This window comes from Melospiza melodia, chromosome 8 (assembly GCF_035770615.1).
Source record: "Melospiza melodia melodia isolate bMelMel2 chromosome 8, bMelMel2.pri, whole genome shotgun sequence".
Lineage (NCBI taxonomy): Eukaryota > Metazoa > Chordata > Aves > Passeriformes > Passerellidae > Melospiza > Melospiza melodia.
Window position 1 is genome coordinate 24,504,185 of NC_086201.1, and position 21,372 is coordinate 24,525,556.

The window sequence follows — 21,372 nt, forward strand, 5'->3', positions numbered from 1 at the left end:
GCTAAACACAAAAACAGCATCTTACCTTTTGCACTTTTTCATTTAATGCTTACACAGACAGACATTTCTGCAAACTAAAAAATTATCCCACAAGCACAGAACCTTGCTTGTATCTGTGGAATTGCCTCAGAACCAACACAAAGGCAACATGTCCGCTTGAAAATATGTCTGTATAGATACATGAATTTATATATATATATTATTTATATAATAAAAGTCCTGTCAATGTAAGCTAATCACTAGGGTAGTCTTTAGGTATTTATAACATCTGAATGTTTGTGCATGAGCAAAGGCATAGCTCTGTTAAAAAGCATCACATTACTGATGACAGGAAGGTACAATTGAATAGCTGCTGCAACACAAATTCCACTAAATAGTACAGTTGGAAGGGGCTTAGTTTACCAGGCCTGTCTTTGTAGCACTGTTTTCCCAAGTTAGCAGGAACAAACAACGCATCCTTCCCTTGGATGCAAACATTCCTTTGCCACATGAAAAGGTATGAAGTGGCATGAAGCTGCACCAGGGGAAGTTCAGATTAAACATGAGGAAAAGATTCTTCACTGAAAGAGGTGAAGGTTGGGCACTGGACCAGGCTCCCCAGGGGCATGGTCACAGCACCAAGCCTGCCAGAGTTCAAGGAGCATCTGGATGATACTCTAAGTCATGTCATATGGTTTTGGTTTAGGTAGTCCTGTGAGGAACAGAGAGTTGGATTTGATCATCCTTACTGGGTCCCTTCCAACTTGAGATAAACTGTGATTCTATGAATATCTCCTTTGGATGCAGCTACAACTGTGAAGTTTACTACTAAGTGCATGAAGTTAAAGCCACTTCAATTCCTTGCAGTCTGAACCATACACATTAACCAGCTGACAGAGGCTGCTTCTCCTAGCAGTGTAAGAAATATTCTGCAGCCTTCGTACAAAAATGATTACATCATGATACCTGAGTGCACATTTGTATTAATGTCTGTATGTGGCTTCACTGAGATGAGCATCCCCAATCAGCTGGCACCACCAGCACCCAGCTGAGCGCCTCTGAGCGCAGTGAGCAATGAGAAACGGGGCGAGCAGCCTCAGGCAGAAGCAGCACAGCACCCATTCTCCTACAGGTCCTCACAGCCCTCCAGACTGCAACACGTGCTTTTGAACCCCCTACATGCCAGTAAAACTCCATCTAGTTTGGGGGGGGGGGGAGTGGGGAAGCAGGGGGGAGAGCGGGAGAGCATGAAAAGTTAATGCTATACTGTAGTTACTGTATAGTTACTGTAGTATTTTCAAAAATAGCTAAATTCTAATACTTTCATAAGAATACTAGGATCACTCATAATCCCAGGCAAGGAATAGTAAGGGCTCACAAAATTCTGTGAAATGACCAGAAATTAAAAGTGCCAAACTAAGCCTGGAGTAACAGGCACAACGTAATTTTTTTTTTTCCACCACATTGCCAGAGGCAAGACTGCAAAATTCCGTTGGAATGACATTTTCAAAGTATCTTCTGCTACACCTTTACTTGGTGTAAAAAGTACACACAAGAACTCTGCTACTCTGCCGTACTCCCCCTAATACCTTAATTCTAAGTTTTTTAAGAGAACTCTAATTGCAACTACACAAAAGTTTTGTTTTTCAATGTTTGCAATTATTTTTCTCTTACAGAAAGATGAAAAAACAGCCTTACATTCTGCTTTCTGGAAAAAGGAGAATGACTACTTTCCATTGTCCTTTTCCAGCAGAGACATATCCTTCTCGGACACTCAAAGTTTTTCTAATGCATAAGGTATCTTAGAAATTTTTGGTTTCAAGAGGTATACAGAGCTCAGTAATCAAAAGTACTCTTGGCTATGGCTAGAGTTCCTTATGATACTCTGCACAAACAGAGGTTGCTGTTGAAATCATCTGGCTCTAAATAGCATTGCAAGATATATATATATACTGTATTTATTATTATTCTGTTATACAAGTCAGAATCCAACACAAATTTCAGAAATTTTCAAGTAAGCAACAGCTTGTCAAGAAAGAAATATTCCTGCTTTTTTTTGCCATTACATCTTAATATCAGATGTCACTGAGGCTGAATGTTTCCTGAACTCAATGGGAAAATGGGAAGTTTGCAGGAAGTCTAAATAGATGACTTTTTAACTGGCCAGACATTTTATTCATTTTTCCCTGATAGAAATTAATAATATTACTAAGATATGGCTTAAACAAAAAAAATTAACAAAACATAATACCTTTTACAGACGCTGATACTACAAGACTGTTTAAAAGCCTCAACATTTTTGTAGATGTGTTATATTATTACTAACACAATTTCATTTTTTTCTATAGAACATAAAAATTCATGTCTTCATAGGAATACAATTTCAAGTGTTACAATTGAGTTAGAAAACCAGGGCTAAAAATGAGCTTAATACCGTATTGCATACTGAGTTTGCATCATGCTCCAAGAGCCACGCCCCTTCCTAAAGCAAATACAGCCTCAGTTTACATCATTGGTGCAGCCAGGCTCAGTTCCTTTCCAGAATACTTAAGCCTGTGTCCACAAGGCTGATGGCCAGTGCTGTCATTTCCTTCAGTGTATGCAGCAGGAAACGTGGCTCACAACAAAGGCAGGAATACCGGGCACACACAACAGAAACAGAACCTGCCATCCACTCTGAGCCTGTCTGGGACCAAACCTGCAAGTTAACCTCAGGGAACACCTCTCAGGATTAAGGGTATTCTGGTCATGAATTCTCACAGCTGAAGAGTTTTCTGCTATATAAAACCAGGACAAACTCTTATCTAGACATACATTCTTTTGGCAGAACTATGGGAGGAGGTTATATCTAGCTCACAGAAAATTAGGTCACCCATTTTATAAGCAAATATAAACTGCATGTTGAAGTCTGTAAGCATTTCATAGATACTCTCACTCAACAGAAATTTGGAAGAGATTTATCACAAATTCTGCATAGAGCTAGAATAATTATAAATGCAGGAGGAAGGAAGTTCATATTTACAATCTTAGTCAAACAAGAAAAACATTATATCATCTTAGCAGCTGTGTAAGAATTTGGCAAGCCTCTGAGTAAAGTTTTTTTCCGAACATCCCAAAAGAACAATTATTTTTGTTTCCTGGAACATATCTTCTTTGGTATAAAGACCTCTCTAAGGATTGAGCCAGATGAATAAACTACAGAATACAACACTGAAAGTGGAATGTGTACCACAACGACTATTTTTACTGCTAAAGCAGCTGAGTTGACCACACTGTATAAGGAATGTAATTTGTGACACTAGAAATGCTAATTATTTGGACCACATTCACTTCACGTCTTCATAAGGACAAGGGTTGGCAAGAAAGAACTGATCTGGCATTAATTTGATTTAGTCCAAATGAGGCACAAAGCAGCAAGAGTAGCTATTTAAAATGTAGGTGACAGTGATTAGTTAAAAAGCCATGTAACAATTAATCTCTTAATTCAGTACCACCTCAATATTTAAAATGAAAATAATTTCCTAGTTGTGTTTGTCTACCGCTCTATGAAAAAGTTTATGCAGATGCAGAAGTTTGTCACACATCTCATTAGCCCCCAGTCTCATTTCCTCAACAGTACAGTATGAAGTGCCTGGAAGATTTTTATAGTTTCATTTCTTGCAGAAAAAATGTTTATGCTTGAATCTGAGATCTCTGTCTCACACTGAATCAAATCAAAGCAGCAGCACCATGAAAGAATTTACAACAAAGCTTAAAAAAGAAGAATTATTTCATGGCTTTTATAATTTTTCTATCTTTCTTCAGACCTTTAAATGCCCACTCAGGTCTAAGTCTTGCTGAGACTTTCTTCCTAATACCTTTCCAAAGGATTTATAAAGTTTTGCTGATAGCAGCTACAGCCTAGCATACTCTGAAGGGCCAACTTGTTACAAATCAGAACAGGTTTAAAAGCCAAAAAAGAAAATAAAAAATAATTTTTGTAGAGTTATAAATTTCATTCCACAGGGATTTCTCTGCATATCCTCCCTTCAACCCAACACATCTATGCAGTAAAAGTAGCTTATAACGACTCAAACATATAGCTGAATTCCTTGTGTATACTTATTTATGACAAACTTATGCCAGGGTCCAGGTCCAGACTGTAAAGGAATTTTGCATTTGACAGCGCCACACATCTGCTTCCACCAGTGGAAGAGGAACATTGGAAAATACTGGTGAGGGCCTTCATCCATCTTCACCCTTCAGAACTGGAGACAGTACTCCATCACAAAAATGAGGTGTTACTGCTCTTCCTATTAAATCATCACCACCTTCTTCCTGCCTTTCCTCCACAAGAAGCATGCTGAAGTGCATTCATACAGGTCAGAGTATCTCATCCTGTTCATTTACACCACAGCAGGCAGTTTCCTTACTAACTCTACAACACAGAAGAGGGATGGGTAGAAAGCATGGTCCAGCTGCCAGAAATAAAGCTCTTTTGCCATATTTGTCATGACATTAATCTCCCCTCTCCTTCTATTCAGTAGCAGAAACAGAACTAAAACTAACAAAATCTTTTGGCTCCCAACTGTAAGAACAAACAAGGATCTTTTAAAAAAGCTAGAAAATTAGGACAAGGTAGAAAGCTCTTCAACTGGTATGACACATCAGAGTAAAGCTAACAAACAATGAAATCTAATTTTAAAATGAGTAGTATAACTTCAGTAAAACATGATCAGTGCTTTCTGATTCTACATCTGGCATCCAAGAACACTTTCTTCAATGCTTTCCAGGGAGACTTCTAGTAATGTGACAGGAATTGTGCCACATTAGACTTCAGATGTAAATCTTTAATGAGAAAATATTTTTTTTCAGACCACAGCCTGACAGAAGACAAGTTAGCTGTGTCTAGCATAAAGGAGGGAAGTATGTTTGGGCCTTTAAAGTAATAGATGACCACAAGAGACACCAGAAACAGACAAGACATTTGAATTTCATAGCACATAGGTGTGTTAGGAAACAAGACTAAATCATGTTATTTGTGACTCAGTGGCTAAAAAGATTTTACATAAATCAAAGCAACAGCTTTTTAAACAGTTGACATGCTCACAAGCCATTTTATGAAACATAAAAACATCCACATCATCTGAGTTAGGTATCTAGGATCAAAAGCAGAGTGCATGTAGACTCTATATACATTTGTGCAGAATGGAAGATCAAGAAGTTAATTGCCAAATTGATTTTGAAGGCTGCAGTGGGACAAAAATCAGACTTAAAATCCGATCAAGGACAACCCAAACATTCAATAAAGTACAAAGGGAAAGGTAGGTTTTTCGTAGGAAAAAACTCTAAGCTTTTTGACATGACTATGCAAAATATTTCAGATGCTGTATCCAAAATAACCTCAGGGTACAGATAATGAAAACAACAAAACAAAAAATAATTAACAATGTGATGAATAACACCGAAATCATCCAGAAGTTCAGTTCACAGGTCATGCTGTAAAAAAGTAAGATGGAACATACTAATAAAACAGTTTAAAAATGACTAATTCCAATCCCTTCATTATGGTACTGGAGATTTCTTGATGCAAAGCTCCCACATAAGTATGGATACATCATCACTCCCCTCTCATAATCTAGTACTGAGTGAAGCAGGAAGACCTCTCCTTTTCTGTATAAGAAAAAGGTTAAAACTAAACTACCTGTAGGGCACAGCAGACAACTCAAGCAACTTGTCTACGCAAAGTCAGAAAGTCCAAGTTTCTCTACATAGATCTTCTGATTAACTTCAAGTAAGGTCTTTTTCTTTGCAAGAGGGAGTGATAGCAGAAAGAAGAAAGACAGCATTACAAAGTCAAGAAATATTAGTGTACTTGGGACTGGACAATGGTACACATACCAAAGACAGCAGATACCATTTAAATAATAATTTTACAAGTCACAGACTGGAAGGAATACCTCAAAGCTTTGTCTTAAAAAAGCCAAGAGGCCACAAACAAACACCAAAAAAAACCCCAACCACGAGACTCTCCACCCCTTTGCAAATAAAGGAAAGCAAATGAGTTAAGTCCACTTTCTTAGGAAAAAGAAATGCTGTCCAAAAATCAGTGGAAGAAAGTTGGGAATGATTTCTACACAGTGCTGTTGTTGCAATGCTAAACACTGCAAAACACTGGAGCATGGACCAAGAATGCATTCCCAGTACTCACTGCTATCATTTTCTAGCTGCAAATGTATTAAAAAGTTCAGAAAGTCAGAAAAGAAAAAACCCTTTTATTTACACCAATATACTTTTTGCACACTTGCTCATAAACAGCACTAGTAAAGAGGCACATATTCCATTGCTAGACTTCTCAGATATTTAAGTCCCACTAAAGTCTTTAAGACACAGTTAGATTTTAGGGTTGGTTTGGGCTTTTTTTTACTGAACTATTTATACACAAGGTAGATATTATTGTGCAGGTAAAGCTGAAACGAGTTCTGTTTTCATACAGCTAGATTTGACACCCAAATGAAAATGCTCTTCTGCATTTAACAGAAATCATGCAACACACTTTGAAGGATGATACACAGAAATAGAATAGATAAGGAAGCAAGTACCTGGGCAATTTCCCCATAATATTGAAGGAAATCTTAAAAATAATTATATTTTACTAAACTTACAGAAAGTCAAAGGGATGGATCATGCTGTTTTGTTGTCTTTTTATTGCTTAACAGAATCCTAGAATCTTAACCTCTGACACAGCAGTATAGCAAAAGCCTGACATAACTGTGACCAGTGACAAGTTAGTGCAATAACCACTCTTTAAAGCCTGGCCATGAACAAACAGGCACTGGGCAATTTTAGTCAAGCAAGTAGCCAAAACTCGTTATTTAATGGACAGCAGCTAGAACAATCAGCAGCGAATGACTCACCAACGAGGTGCTACTATGCTACAAGAGCATTTGCTCTGTCAGAGCTGCCAGTGGACTCTCATGCTTATTTAGGAAACTGCCTGGCTGTGGTCCCACGGCAATGCCACTGAGAATGCCTACCAGGAATCCATGCCTGACTGCCAGCATGTTTCAATGGCACCATCTCTTTCTATTCAGTGCAACCACTTACGAGTTCTGGAAATGAAACAGCTCAACCACAGGCCAGAGCGCGCCCCACAACATCACTCAAGAAGCAATACCTGTAAAAACCAAATGGGATGCATCCTAAGACCTTGCTTGTTCCTGGTCTCAATTTGCCATCTGATGTCACAACACTCTCTCAGAAGGAAAGCAGTAAAAGAGCAATACATCTGTGGAATCATTCACAGCCTTTGTGATAAAGCAGTAAGGTCAATTCTAGCAGCACCTCTTTCCAGCTCTATTATTCCTAACAGTTAAAAAACTCTATTTTAAAAAATTCCATCAAATCACAGAAACCAAGTTCTCAGCCCCTTTTACAATTGCTCTGCATAATCTAAGAACTCATCCCAGCTGAGGAGAATATGCACAAAGCACAGGACTAACACAGTTCATAAATCCTATCCAACCTCCCACCGTGTGCATTTTGAGGTGGGGAATACCAACAAAAATATCCTGTCCAGTTCTCAGTGGACAAGAGTATCTCCTGTGGGACAGTTCTAGCCAACAACATCTAAGTGCATGCATACAAACATAATCCGAAGTGCAGGAAGCAATTGGGCACAGAAAAAAGTTTTTTTCTACCTATCCAGTTTCAAATCAAGAAGTATTTCAGAACGAAACATTCCAAGATCAATTCCCAAAAAGAAGACAAGAGAGCTACAGAGAATTTTCAAAACTACTCTTGTTTGCAACTCCACTAAAGAACTGGAAGACTGTATGAAGGGAAAAAAAGATGAATGTAACAAGAGAGCAGAAAGTGTGTTTCAAAGATGACAAGGACAGCATTTAATCCATAATATAATGCTTCCTCTGTGGCAGACCTAACTTCCTCTCTTAAAATAATGTCCTGCTCCTCAAGACACTATAAATGCTCGGCAATATAGAGAGGGCACAAATCAATTTTTTACAGAATGCAAAGTCATGGATATTATTTCAGTGATTATTTTGATCACCTTTAAAAAGTGATATATCAGTTATTTACAAACATACTTTCTAAATACAATCTTTAACATATATTGGCAGTACCGTGGCAATAAAAATATGAAAACTCCATAGTTATCTATCTGCATGCCATTCAATATCAGAGTTCTGCATGCGCATCCAATGACAGAAAGATCATCCCTATTTGCTACTGTTGAAATACAAGCCTCAAACTAGTTCCACATAGCTACACAGACGATTCTTGATGCACACAGAACCAGACTGCTGCTACTCTCCCCAGGGAAATGTCACCCATCGCATTATGGATGCAAGCAGAACTTCAGAAATTATGGCAGAAATCTTAAGGAAACTGAGAGTGTCTTTTACTGGACCTTCAATTACCTCACAGAGCAGTGCTCTTCAGTTTAATAGACAATTCCATCACAGTATTACATCTCTCCATAATGAGTCATGTCAGGCAAAATTTCAAGTTTTCTTTTCAAAAAGTGAACTAATTATGTAATATTTTAAATAGTTAACCATCCACATATTCCAAATTCTACTAAAAAACCAAAACAACTTCATATCCTACTTACTACCATTTCAAACAATGGCTATTACTATACTCCAAAAAGTTTGATACTTCACTATGAGTGTCTTGAAATAAACAGACATAATACAAGGCAATGATTTACGATGCACAGTATCCAAATATTTAGTCATATTGCAAAAATAAGAAAGGCCCTACTTTTGTATATATGTTAGTTCAATATTCCTGTCAATAATACTGCCTGAATCATGCTAAAATACCAAGAGTTCACTGCAATCCAGCAGAAGTAATTTTAGGAATGAAGCAGCAGCTGCTGAATCTATCAGTAACTGGCTCTGCCTTCTCAACTCCTACTGGTACTTTGTAATATAGCGAAGGCATGCGCAGTTGTAAACTCAAATATTTAACTCCACGCTGCAAGGCAAAAAGAATGCAGACAACATAAGGCCAGCTGCAATTTTTACACTTTCCTAAGAGAACAACTGATCTTTTATCTTGTTTTTCAACTCACTCTAAAATAGAAAAAAAAGTGTTTAGGCAGCTTTAACTAGAATAATGTACTACACAAGACACATCTATATCTTGTAGCATTTTATCATGTTTCATCAGATCATGTGTATAGAAATGTTGTTCTCAAATGCTCAAGAGTTGTATAATAGAGCATGCCAGATTAACCTTATCTCAGAAAGTTAATAATGAGCATTACCATACACAAAAAAAAAAAAAAATTGGTCTCCTAGTTTCTGGTGATATACATTCTAAACAAAAGGAAGACTATGTATCTTCAGGATTAGAAAAATAATGTTGGTAGAATTCAATGTCAGAAGGGGTTACATTAACCTGTACAAAAAAAAAGACACTAGTAAAGTGTTGGGAAGACATTGCTTTAAAGCACATTCTCCTGTTTTACAAATACAATTCTGTTTTACTACTGGTTAATGCATCTTTTACACTGAAGTGTAAAAGATGCAAGGCTAGCCCATGGTCACATTATACAGGACAAAATTTACATTGTCATCTTCAAAATTAGAAAGTATACACTTCACAATAATTACTGGAAAACATGACTCATCAGAAGTACTAAATAATGAGGAATAATTTTAAAAGTGAAGGATAACACCATAACTTGCCTTATGTAGTACACTCAGATCAGTCTTTAGACCACAAAGCAAGCAACAATAGGCTCAATTTAAACTTTTTTCTGACAAGGATAGCAAAACAGCACATACATTAAATCAAAGTCATTTGCATCAAGTGAATGTTTTTTTCCATACACTATGTGTATTTTAAATCTAAAGGCCACACAAGGCTAACATACTTTTAAATTATCTGGAAAAATAATAAACACATAAAATCACTTCCTAAGCTTTCAGGCCTCACAGTCTATCAAAGCTAACTTAAATTTATTAACTACCTGATCCTTCAGGAGAATGAAGATTGACACCTCTTTGCAAAAAGAGAGGCATCCAATCATTAAGGTTCAAAAATGAAACACCATTGACGTTGAAAGTGCATAGTTTGAAAATACTTTGTTTACTCTGTGCTGGACTTTCAACTTCAGAATATGGGCCAGTCATTCCAGAAATATTCCATTCCAGCTGATACAAGTTAATTTAAGATTCGTTATACTGTAGTAATAACTAATCTCAAGGACTTTTTTTTAACTTGTTGGTTTTAAAAACTTTCTGAAGTTTTTGTGCACATTCAAGCTGAACAGATATAAACAGTATCAAAATACAAAGTTTCATTCTAATGACACCAATTACTAGGACAGTGCTTTTGGAGGTTTGCTTTCTCTTTTATTTTCAACTAGAACATCTCTGATTTTCACTTACTGGGATAGGAAGCACAAAAGGTTAAGCTGAATGCTGCACTATCAACTGAATAGCTGTTGACAGAGCATTCTTCATAAAGACAGTAGGTGTTTCACTTTAACAACTGTGATTTGGCTAGGTGGTTCCTCTTGAAAATTTCACTCATTTCCCTATTTCTATTTTATGCTCTGCAAGCTGCCAGAAAGGAAAAAACACTCTCGCTTTTCTATGGGACCCTTCTCCTTCCATGCAATTGCTGAAAATGAGACTTCTCAATTTTGCTGTGCTTCTTAGAAAGTATCTCAGGTCTCTAATCCAGAACTGAACATTTATTCATGAAAATAATTCTTTCCTTCTACAATATGCTATAATTTATTTGTGGCAGTCACATCAATCTAACAGCCTTTCAGTTCCAGAGAACGGATCATGCCACTAAGTTACTTATTAATAGACACAACAGGGTAGAGGTGAAAGAAAAAGTGATCTTCTCTTACCCAGCTTCAGTAGAACTGTTCTCCTGACCTGTGACATGCTCAGAGATGGATAAAGTTTCAGCCAGTATTATTGCTTTGCAAGGTTACTAGTGACTGAAAACTACTGATTTCCCTCCTCCACCCCTAAATGAAATGTCTCAATTTAATGGATAGAAGAACTATCTATTAGAAGGCACAAATACTACTGACTAAACTCCAGAGTACCAGAAAGGTGCACTGATACACACAACCTGCAGAATGCTTCACCAGGAACACAGCGTGCAACCACCCATGTCTCCGTCACAGCCACTCAGATCTACATGTTCAAGTAAAAGGTCATGCTCTTGAGTCATGCATTAAAGATCTAAGTGACAACTTCCTTTGAGAACAGAGATTTGTATGGCATTTTTATTTAAAGGCTTAGAACAACCTAATGAGATTTTTCACGATGGGGAGATTTTTTAAAATGCACTATAAACCACATTTGTGCTAAGTCTTTAGTCACCTCTGAAGGAGAATGATTACTGACACCTTGGAAATCCAAACTTGCATTGGTGTATTGAAACAAATTCTAACAATGATTAACTCGATTTTAAGTGGTGAAACAAGTTCACAGTGATCCTTCCACCAAGGAGCAGAGCAAGAAGCAAAATCAGTAAGGTAAGGACAAGTAGGTATTTGGCATGTTTGGGGATTTTGTGTGTGTTTTTCTTACATCTAGTCTCCAGTGATCTTTACATACACAAAATCAACTCAAGCATAGTTTAGTGGTGGACTTGGCAGTACTAAGTTATTGGCTGGAGTCGATCTTAAAGGTCTTTTCCAACCTAAACGATTCTATAAATAAAGACAGCTTGGAATGCTTGGCTTCTGGCATAGAATCAAAAATCCTATGCAAGATGCCTCATCACTACACAGGCATGAACCAGGCAAGTCAGGATGAAATCAAGAGCCATACACGAGTGAGAAACTGCTGAGGAACAGCAAACAGTGCAATACCAAAGACTGAGGCTTTAAGTCCAGACACAATCCACAAGTATTGTACCTCCCACAAAACAACTGGGAGAAATCTCCCTGGGCAGCAAACACTGTCCTTGCTTCTGCAGGAATCCAGAGTAGATACTGCATTTATTACAATGTTCTTGTAGACACAGATTCTCAATATTAACACAGTTTAAGAACTTCAGATCTTATCTTTATGTACTCTCTGGCAACAATATGAGAAAACCTGAGGGAACACTGTCATAGTCATAATGAAATGGTTTTACATTTGTTAGAATACATCTCTTCTTACCTAATTCAATACTTCTTGTTCTAAATTATATAAGAGTAGCAAGCAATGAGTTCAGACAAAAGTAGGAAAAAATCCCATGGGATTAAAATTAAGACAATTAGTATGCAAGCAGAGTATTTCTGCAAAGCTAATAAGCTTCCCATGCCAATTTCACCTCTGGAAGATCATCATTAGGCTGCAAAAATCAGTCTTGTTCCTAAGATGCTTGAAAGCATGCTGAAAACTTGCTATTTTCAATACTGAGCTAGAACTCATCCCAGTTTTGTAAAGCAGCTCATCTTAATAAGTATAGATAACATTAGTCATCTAGATATGAAAATGAAACTATTTACAAAATCATGGGGCAAAGTATTTCCTACAACAAATTCTGAAAGCCTTGACAGATGCCTTTTCATATCTGTAAGATGCAAAGAGCAACCTGGAAAGGTGTTTCTCCTTATATTCAAAAAATGACTTTACATCCCAGAAGTAAAATAATAAAATAACCTAGAATTCTGCAAAACAATATATAATCAGGATCTAGGAAGATGTATAGAAGGGTGTAGCTTCTCTTCCTTTAGCAGCTCCCAACACATCACCTCTTCAATTTTATCGTTTTGGCATGCTGTGGATCATGCTGTTAACTGGATCACACAATTTACATGGATTTAATATTGTCCGTCTCTGGTTTTTTTTATGAGTATTTTTAATGCACAATAGGTTAGTGATCTCTAAAGCTACCAAAGGATAATTCTGTCAAGAAAAGTGTAAGGAGGGAAAAAGTTCTCTGGGCTCCACTGCTCTTCTCCTCTTACTAATACCATCTCTTTAAGGGACCTACAAGAAAGGAAAAAAGGCCCACTGAGTGAAAGATACAGTTCCTGAGTCTGGGTCAGCTCTGCCAGAGATGCAAACAGGGACTATTCCAGGCTCAGCAAATGCATCTGTACAGGGATTAATGACCTGAACAAGTATATACACAGCACATGGGGAACTTTATTTCTTTCAAAGAATCTGCACAACTGTTTGGCTAATGCTAGCTTCTACAGCAACTCCAAGCCTGTAACGACATCACATCTTTTCAATACTGCTGTACCACAAGATTAATTCAGCAACTTCACAGATAAACATAAGAATACCTCTCCAAATCTACAGGACTTTTGACAGAGAGAAAAATCTGTCAAACATAGTTTCAATATACTTTCCCAGTGATTAAACCAATCAAATCAGCATTTTAGAGAGATTATTTTACCCTAACAATCAATGGAACTATTTAAAAGAAATCCACAGACATCAAAAAAGCACTAGGCTTTTTTCATCACTGATTGAAACAATACAGTTGAGCAAAACCATCTTAGCATAATGTCTAAATTGCAAGAAGAATAAAATTCTACATAGACAAAAAAAGCCATATTATGAATTTCATGTTAGAAAGTTAGCATTTTTCACATTATGCTATGATTTATTCAACATTTACTGTTGCACTTAGCAGGCAATTTAATTACATATATTGAAAGGATTTAACTATAAAGAGGATATAATAGCAAGAATTCAACCATTTGAGATGGGACTATTTTATCATCAACACTTGATACATACTCATTATTTGCACTTCTAACACTATTCAATGATACAGCCTTTAAAATACAATTTTACAAGCAGGTAATGGACATTTGCCAATTACAGTTTAAGTAAGGTTCACAATTAAGTCTTTTGGACACTTCCAAAAACATTTTTCCTTTTACTATGACCAACTGGATTTCAGAAAATGAAGTGTAAGTTTGTGCAAAGTAATCCTTGACAAGTGTACAGTACTTCCTCAAATGATCAGCAGAATTTTTCACACGTCACTGATACACAACTGCTCAATAGCAGAAGACACTACTAGCTCAACAAGAGCTTTAAATGGGGGAGCAATTTTACCAGGCATCTATAACCAAGTTCACACACTAAGACCATGATGACAGAATAAACTACCTTTTCTGCACTACAGATGGCTGTTCTTAAAGCAGAAAAGCGGGAACATCGAGATGAAATCGACCCCATGTATCGAGCAACAAGCTCTACTTGGAGCTTTGGGAGTAAACTGTTCCTTCCTATTGGAAGAGCCAAGAAGGCAATGATTAAAGTAACTACAAGAAGTAATTTACTGCACATGCTGACTGTAAGCACAGCACAGTTTCACCCTTTGAAAATTTACTTTAACCAGGACAAAAAGACACCAGGAATACCACAAGTCCTACCAACTCAGCAAACTGCTGCTAAGTCTCTGGGAAAAGGGAAGGACAATGAGACAATCACAGCACTGGCAGCAGCCAAGGACCCTGTGCCAGCAGCAGGCAGTGGACTTCAGCTCTCACTGTCATATGAACAAAGGTTTCTGCCAGGCCACTACAACTGCTCCTGAAACTTTCTGAAAGGTGAAGTTTCCAGAGAGGGTGAAGGATGCCAATGAGCTTCCCTCCAGCCTTTTTCCATATGTGTGTTTTAGACAGCATATTTTTCAAATCAGATCTACATTTGAGAAAAATGATCAGGAGGTTCTGTACTTCTCCAAGACTTTTCTACATGAAAGTCCAATACTGACACAAGTAATAAAACTCAGCAGTCACAAAACTGGAAAGTGATGTCACTTCTTGCTCCTGTTTCTTTCTAATCCTGATCTGCCAGAAATCAGCTATTCTGTTGTAATAAACAGTGGAAAAGAGTGGAGTGTTTGTATATGAACACAACTTGGCATTCTAAACACTTGACAGTACCCTCACACCGTACATGACCATTTCAGCAGATGTCAAATACAATAATTAGAAGAACACAAGGTTAACATTGCAATAAGGGATGATAATTCAGATAATTTTCACAGAAGGTAAGAACAATCTACATGCAGTTTACCATTTATGCTATGCAAGATCAGTGCAATTTTACCAGCAACCCGAGTTCTTGAACACTATAATATTTGCTTAAGTAGATAAAACAGTTTTACTACTGTGGTTAGTAATTCCCTCATCACACTCCCTAGAATATTTCTGTATAAGAACTTTCACCTTACACACTGGTGTCTTGAAAAGACCAGAGGCAAGGAAGATTCAACCACCTTTTTAATAACATTTGTTAAAATTATTTTGATGGATTTTTGAGACTAGAAATTCAGTAATGGGTAAAAATTATGTTCTGTGACTATTTTTGTACCATCCCTTGAAATCCTTCCCCACCTGCAGGCCTCCCTCCCCCGACACCCCCTAAAATCCAACTAATTAAGATATAGGATGGCAACAGATTATTTTCCTAATATTTAACATCAGGACAATTTCAAATCCTTATGTACACCATCTTCCTCCGTACAACAAAAGTACAGAGGTAGCTTGCAGACCAAGACATTTCAAGAGCTCTTCACTAACAGATGGATTTTAAAACACAAGTTCAACAATCAATCTATTTAACATCTTACACGAAACACTTCTGCTAAAGCTGGACATAGAAAATAACTAAAACTCCTACTTGGAACAAAACAGAGAAGTGACTTTAATTCACTAAAATGTCAGAAAATATCAGTCAATATATCTGGATCAAGTTGCATACAAATATTCCACAGATACTTTTCTTAGTCTTTATACAATTTTTCTATATGAAGGACTAGAAGGAACCTCTATCATTATTGAATTTCAGTTCTTTCTCAGAGGGACTCATTTAATTAATTGGGTAATTATTTCTAATTTCTAGTATTAACATATAAAAACTAATATACCATTTTCAATGGACAACTTTCTTTCAATGGACACTTGGGAGATGGACAAGAGAAATTTAAATCCCTTGCTAATCTGAAGAACAGCTATAAAGGGCAATTATAGTGCAAGTTCCCTTATTGGCATTACCTAACCTAGCAGACATTCCTAAAGGTAGAAAACATTCCGTGTGTGTGCTCACTCAAAATCTGTGACTGCCAATTATCAAAGGTATTTTTTGAATGCTTAAGAGGACTTACACAATATGTCAACTTTTGTTTCATAATTTACATTTTTTGAAACAAAATTAACACTCCACATAGAAACAGGTAAAACCTGACTACTCAGCAGTCTGGTGTCATTTCAATGTAATATTAACTCTTAGCAATAAAACAGATCTGGATTGCATCTTTTTATAAGGCTTGTTTATCTGACATTGCCTGATTCCACTGTAAACCAACACATTTTCTTCCAGCAACTGCAGAGAAAGAGTGTGAAACGTGGCAAAATGGCTTATTGTCAGGGCCAGAAACAGAAATTGGACATTTCTGGCTTTGGTAAGTGTTTTAACAAGTTCTGGATTTAATCAGCAGGATCCTCAGTGTGAACAGATGTTAATGGGAAGTTATGAAGTACATTATTTCAGTTCTACCTGAAAATTCCATAATAAAACTATTGTTTAACATAACAGAAAAGGCAGAGTGTGATTATTTTGCAACCTTTGGCTTCATTTTTAACACAAGTGATTTGGAGTCTTCTTCTATTAAGAAGGTGATGTAAATTACTTAATGGCTGAAATCTTCAGTACCACTCTTCCTAGTATTTACCTAACTGGCTTAGTCACTCAGATTTAACTCTGTCCCAGTTTGATAGGTTTTTACTTCCCTCTCCAGTGGCTGAAAAACATTTGAAGAAGGAAGGCAAGTAGGACCAGTAAAGATGAGACTAACACAGGATAAAGATCTACAATTTAAAGCACAAAGAATTAACTGTTTCTAGCTAGAAAAGCCAGTTGATTCTATTGAAAAACTTAAATGCTGAAGGAATAGACAGAGGACCAAATTCAAATAAAGAAGTAACTGCTAAAGAAGACTCGTGGTGTGAGGTAAACAAGGCAATACCCATATACTGACAGCCAGAACTCTGAGACATCCTTTTGAAAAACAATGCCTCTTAAAACCCACCCGAGAGAACCATTACCTACACAGGGCAACGCAGCAGTTCCACACAATACTTTAAACCAAGAGGTGCTCTCTGCAGCCAGGCTTACTGCACTAGGAAAGGAACAGACTCCAACACACAGAAAGCTGCAAACGCTTTATGTCAATACACTACTCCGCTGTGAAAAAACTACTTTAAATTCAAACCTAAAGGCAGTAGTCTCAAGATACTGTGCAAGGAAGGCAGATTGAAGATTTTATAAAATTTGTCAGTGTTCTCTTTCACATTTTTTTATACCCTTTCAAGAAATTAATAGCCTGAACACTGCACTGCTTTCCTTAACTGTGGTTTATCTCTTACTAATACTTTTCTCACTGCCACCACATGCTGAGTCAGAGAATCAGTGGTAGAAGAATGCCTCATTGCATATCATCTGACCATAAAAATGAAGCCATTTTAAGGAAATAAATATCTGAAAATGAAAACTGTACGAGGACAATAAATAAATTCCTTGGTGCCACTTACCTTTTTGTTGTATGAAAGCAAAATCTTCCGTAACACAGATTTCTGTACGGTAATTTGAGTATCATCCAGTGATACGAAAAATCACATATCAACTTAGGTGCAGAAAACCAGTTCTGTGTTCCACTATCCACCACACCCACCAAGAATGATATCAGTGTATTAAATATGGACATGTTTACATCTTTATAGATCTTAGATGGAAAGTATTCCCTAGATTATGACCAAGACTTTTGTTCTTCAAGATGATTTATCAAGTAATTTTACCATTCCTCTGTTACAACAGGATACTTCTCAGCAGAGAAAAGCTGATTAAAGACAATAAAACTGGAAGATTTGTTGGTTTAGACATAATGTTTCAATAAACATCCAGAATTAATCAATTAATTCTTCTTCTCTAAGGTATTTAACAAGCTAATGTATCCATGTCTGAAGGGCACTAGGCGGAACAGACAAAAAGATACAATTTGCTCAAAATGGAGTGGGTGTGATTCTACAGTCTCACAAAACATCCACCCTCACGTGAATGGTAATGTAAAGATACTAGCCATATGAAATAGTTTACATTTGCCAAATGGAGTGTACCTGTAATCCACCAGTAAAAAATAAATTGTACTACACAGACCACTGTTCATCACCTCCTAAACACCTCCAGCCCAGTAAAATACAAAATACTAGTAAAAATTATAAAATCCAGAGACAGCGTTCAAACACACAGGTGATTATTTTCTGCCCTACAAGATAACAAATCCAAAAGAAACAAAATCTTCCAAAATTAACAGGTAAGTCAGTGGCTTCTTAAGAAAAATAAGTATAGCCATATGAATTTTACAAGGTCATGTGACACTCGTGTATACAGACACTCCTCCTTTCCCTTCCACCATCAATGATTTTCCCCATGCAGAAAAAATAACATACTACACTCCCAGTTTCATTAAAACCAACGCAGGCATCAAGCTTGCTTGGGAGGCTCTTTGCAAACCAGTCTGCCTTCAGTAGGTCGTATGGCTAAAAAGCTTAACAGAGCTCAGGTTTGGCGTTGGGTTTTTAACCCACCATTCCTTCTTGCAGCAGGAACGGGGATTTGCGCGTTTTGTACCGCGGGTGGCAGCGCGCTCCTCGGCGATGCCTGCGCCGGGGACCCGGCTGCCTGCGGCTGCACAGGGTGGAGACTCACCCAAGCTGACATTGTCTGCATGCCACACACTACATCCCTCGCGCATCCCCGGCTGACTGCCCAGCCTCTCCCGAGGCATGCCTCATTCGGGGAAAACCCGGGGGGCACACACATACCAGAATCCTTCACCAGTCACCACAGCCTCTCCAGACAAACACACCCGATGGTGCCTGGGGCGTGGAGGGGCGCAGGGCAGACGCGCGGGCCGGTAAACGCGCGCCCCTCCCGCACCCTTCGCTCCGCGGCTCCCGCCCAGCGCCGGCGGTGGCTCGGGGGCCGAGGGGACGCGGCAGGAAACGCCGCCCGTCGGCTCTGCCACCGCCGCCCCCAGAAAAGAGCGAAACGAAGGCGTCTCCGCCACTCACCTCGCCCCGGCTCCGGGGGAGCCCCGGCGGGCAGCGGCGACGCCCCACAGAACAGAGGGGCGAGGCGCCGGGTTGGCTCCTGCTCGCTGCTCCTGCGGCGGCACCCGGGTCCGCTCCGCCTGCAGACCCCCTCGGCTCGGCGGCGGCGGCGGCTGCTGCTGCTGCTCCTCCTGCCTCCACTAATGGTGGCCGCCGATACCGGTTCCTTTCGCCGCTCCCTTCCTTTCCCGTTCCTTGTTTCCGCCGAGCGCGGAACTGCCTCCGCCCGGCAGCCGAGGCGCGTCCCTGCCCAGCAGCGGAGACGCCGCTCCCCACACACCGCTGCCGCCCCAGCACCGCCACCGCTCCGGGCTCCCCCCGCCGCTCACTTCCGGCGCGCGGGCCGCGCCTCGCCCCGCCCTGCCGGGACCGGCGCCAGCCACGGGGGGCGGCGACGGACCCGCAGCGCCGGAGCTGCCGTTGGGCGCGCGAGCGGCCGTTGGGCACGCGGGGGACGGTTGGGCGCGCCGGGGGCCGTTGGGCACGCGGGGGACGGTTGGGCGCGCGGGGGGCCGTTGGGCACGCGGGGGACGGTTGGGCGCGCGGGGGGCGGCCGGCGCCCGCGGAGCCGATCGATCCGCGCGGTGCCGATCCCCACGGAGCCGATCGATCCTCGCGGTGCCGATCCCCACGGAGCCCATCGATCCCCGCGGTACCGATCGATCCCTGCGGTGCCATTGCCCGCTGAGCGGGTCCGCCCGCGCCGGGCGGTGGCCGGCGCGCTCTCGGCGGGCTCTGCCCGCGCTCCAGGCAGTTTGGGGCTGCGGTTCCGTCCGCCGGTAAAGGAGCTGCGGGACGTTCCCTGTTCCGATCACCGAAGGTGTCTGTTGTCAGCAAATTACCAAATCCTACCGAAATCCTCACTCGTGTGTTCCGCTGACCCTGGGCCAGCCGCGGACCGCGCCGCCTTGGCTACGCTCTGGCCCGGCGGAGAGTATGCCCCGTTTCTCATCCTACCACAGCTTCACCATGATAAAAATCACAATTTTTAAAGTTATTTACAAAATGGTATAAACACATTGCTTGCAACTGCAGGTAGTGCTGTAGGAGGCGAGATTCGCTTAAATACACAGTTCATTGCCTTGGGGCTCCAGGCTACAGCGCAGGAGAGGTGGCATGCACGCTGCCTTCCGCCGGGAACGCGCTTCTCCCCTATGCTACCGCGGCTATCTATTGTGACAGAGCACAGGCGTGTTTTACATCAGCCTTTATCCGTCAGTATTTGACAGGCACAAACTTCAGTCAGTGAAAGTACAGTATTTTCCATAAATGTGAACACTTATGCAAAATGACGCTTGTTCTACTGCTGTAAGTACTAATTTAACAATGAGATTACAAGCTAGGTCAACAGCAACATGAAGATCTGTTTAAAATACAAGCTAGTACATGGAGAAAATTATTTTAATGTGTACATACAATTAAGTAGTTTGAAAAAACAAAGTTCGCCCATTTAATTCTAAGATCTAAAATCTTTTGCTATCTAAATTTCCCTTAACATGTAATCACTTAAAAATTCTGGACAACATAATAAAATGTTGCAAATTAACAACATCCCAGACAAGTTAAGATCAAAGTTATGGATGCGGAGATATATAAATTATCAATATGGAATAAAATACATGCATTCATCACCAAGAGACTACAGTAGTCTTCTGGAGTTGCAAATAAAATATTTTTAATCCAATTGTTCCAAATTCTAGACTGCTACTGATACATTGCTTCATGGTTTGTGAAGTTCCACAATTAAGAGGTGTCTGGGGTCACATTATTTAATGAAAGTGATAAGTTTTCAGTGTTGTTCTGCACTTGCTGCATATCAGCAGTGAGAGTGAGTTGGCAGAGCCTATGAATCTGATGTTATCAGCAGGTTAAACTTTGTCTGGAGGTTGTATTAATCCCACCACGCTTTCCTACTGATCCTTCGTGACCCTGAAGGCATTAGAATGACAACACCTCCCCCAGAAGCAGGCTTGAGTTGGCCAGAGGAAGCACGGGGAGTGCACGGGCAATGCAAGGAGCAGCTTGGGCGTGCCATGGCCAGGTTCCTTATGGCAGCTGACCCAGAACAGAAGCGCTGCCAAGTCTCACGTTCTGCACCACTGCAGCTCAGGAACTGCACGGCCATGGAGTGTGCAAAGCTTCATACCCTCAGCTATGAAATGCTCTCAAAAGGAAAAGGAGGCTGCAGCTGACTACTGCAGACTCTGCTTTTGGCATGTGGAAATATTGTTCCCTTTTATCAAACTTGCTAAGTTGTCCCTGAACCCGAGCAGACAATA

General features: G+C 39.8%; 1 protein-coding gene across 2 annotated transcripts in view; it reads right to left on the reverse strand.

The window, feature by feature from the left end:
• The window catches only part of RAPH1 (Ras association (RalGDS/AF-6) and pleckstrin homology domains 1), a 79,082-nt gene extending 59,695 nt beyond the window's left edge, over positions 1–19,387 (reverse strand). The window contains exon 1 of one of the 2 annotated variants that reach the window (XM_063162290.1): positions 19,055–19,387. The gene's annotated coding sequence lies outside the window, so the exon portion shown is untranslated. The remainder of the gene's footprint in view (positions 1–19,054) is intronic. The other variant, XM_063162293.1, reaches the window with a different exon arrangement.
• Between the last annotated feature and the right edge of the window lie 1,985 nt (positions 19,388–21,372).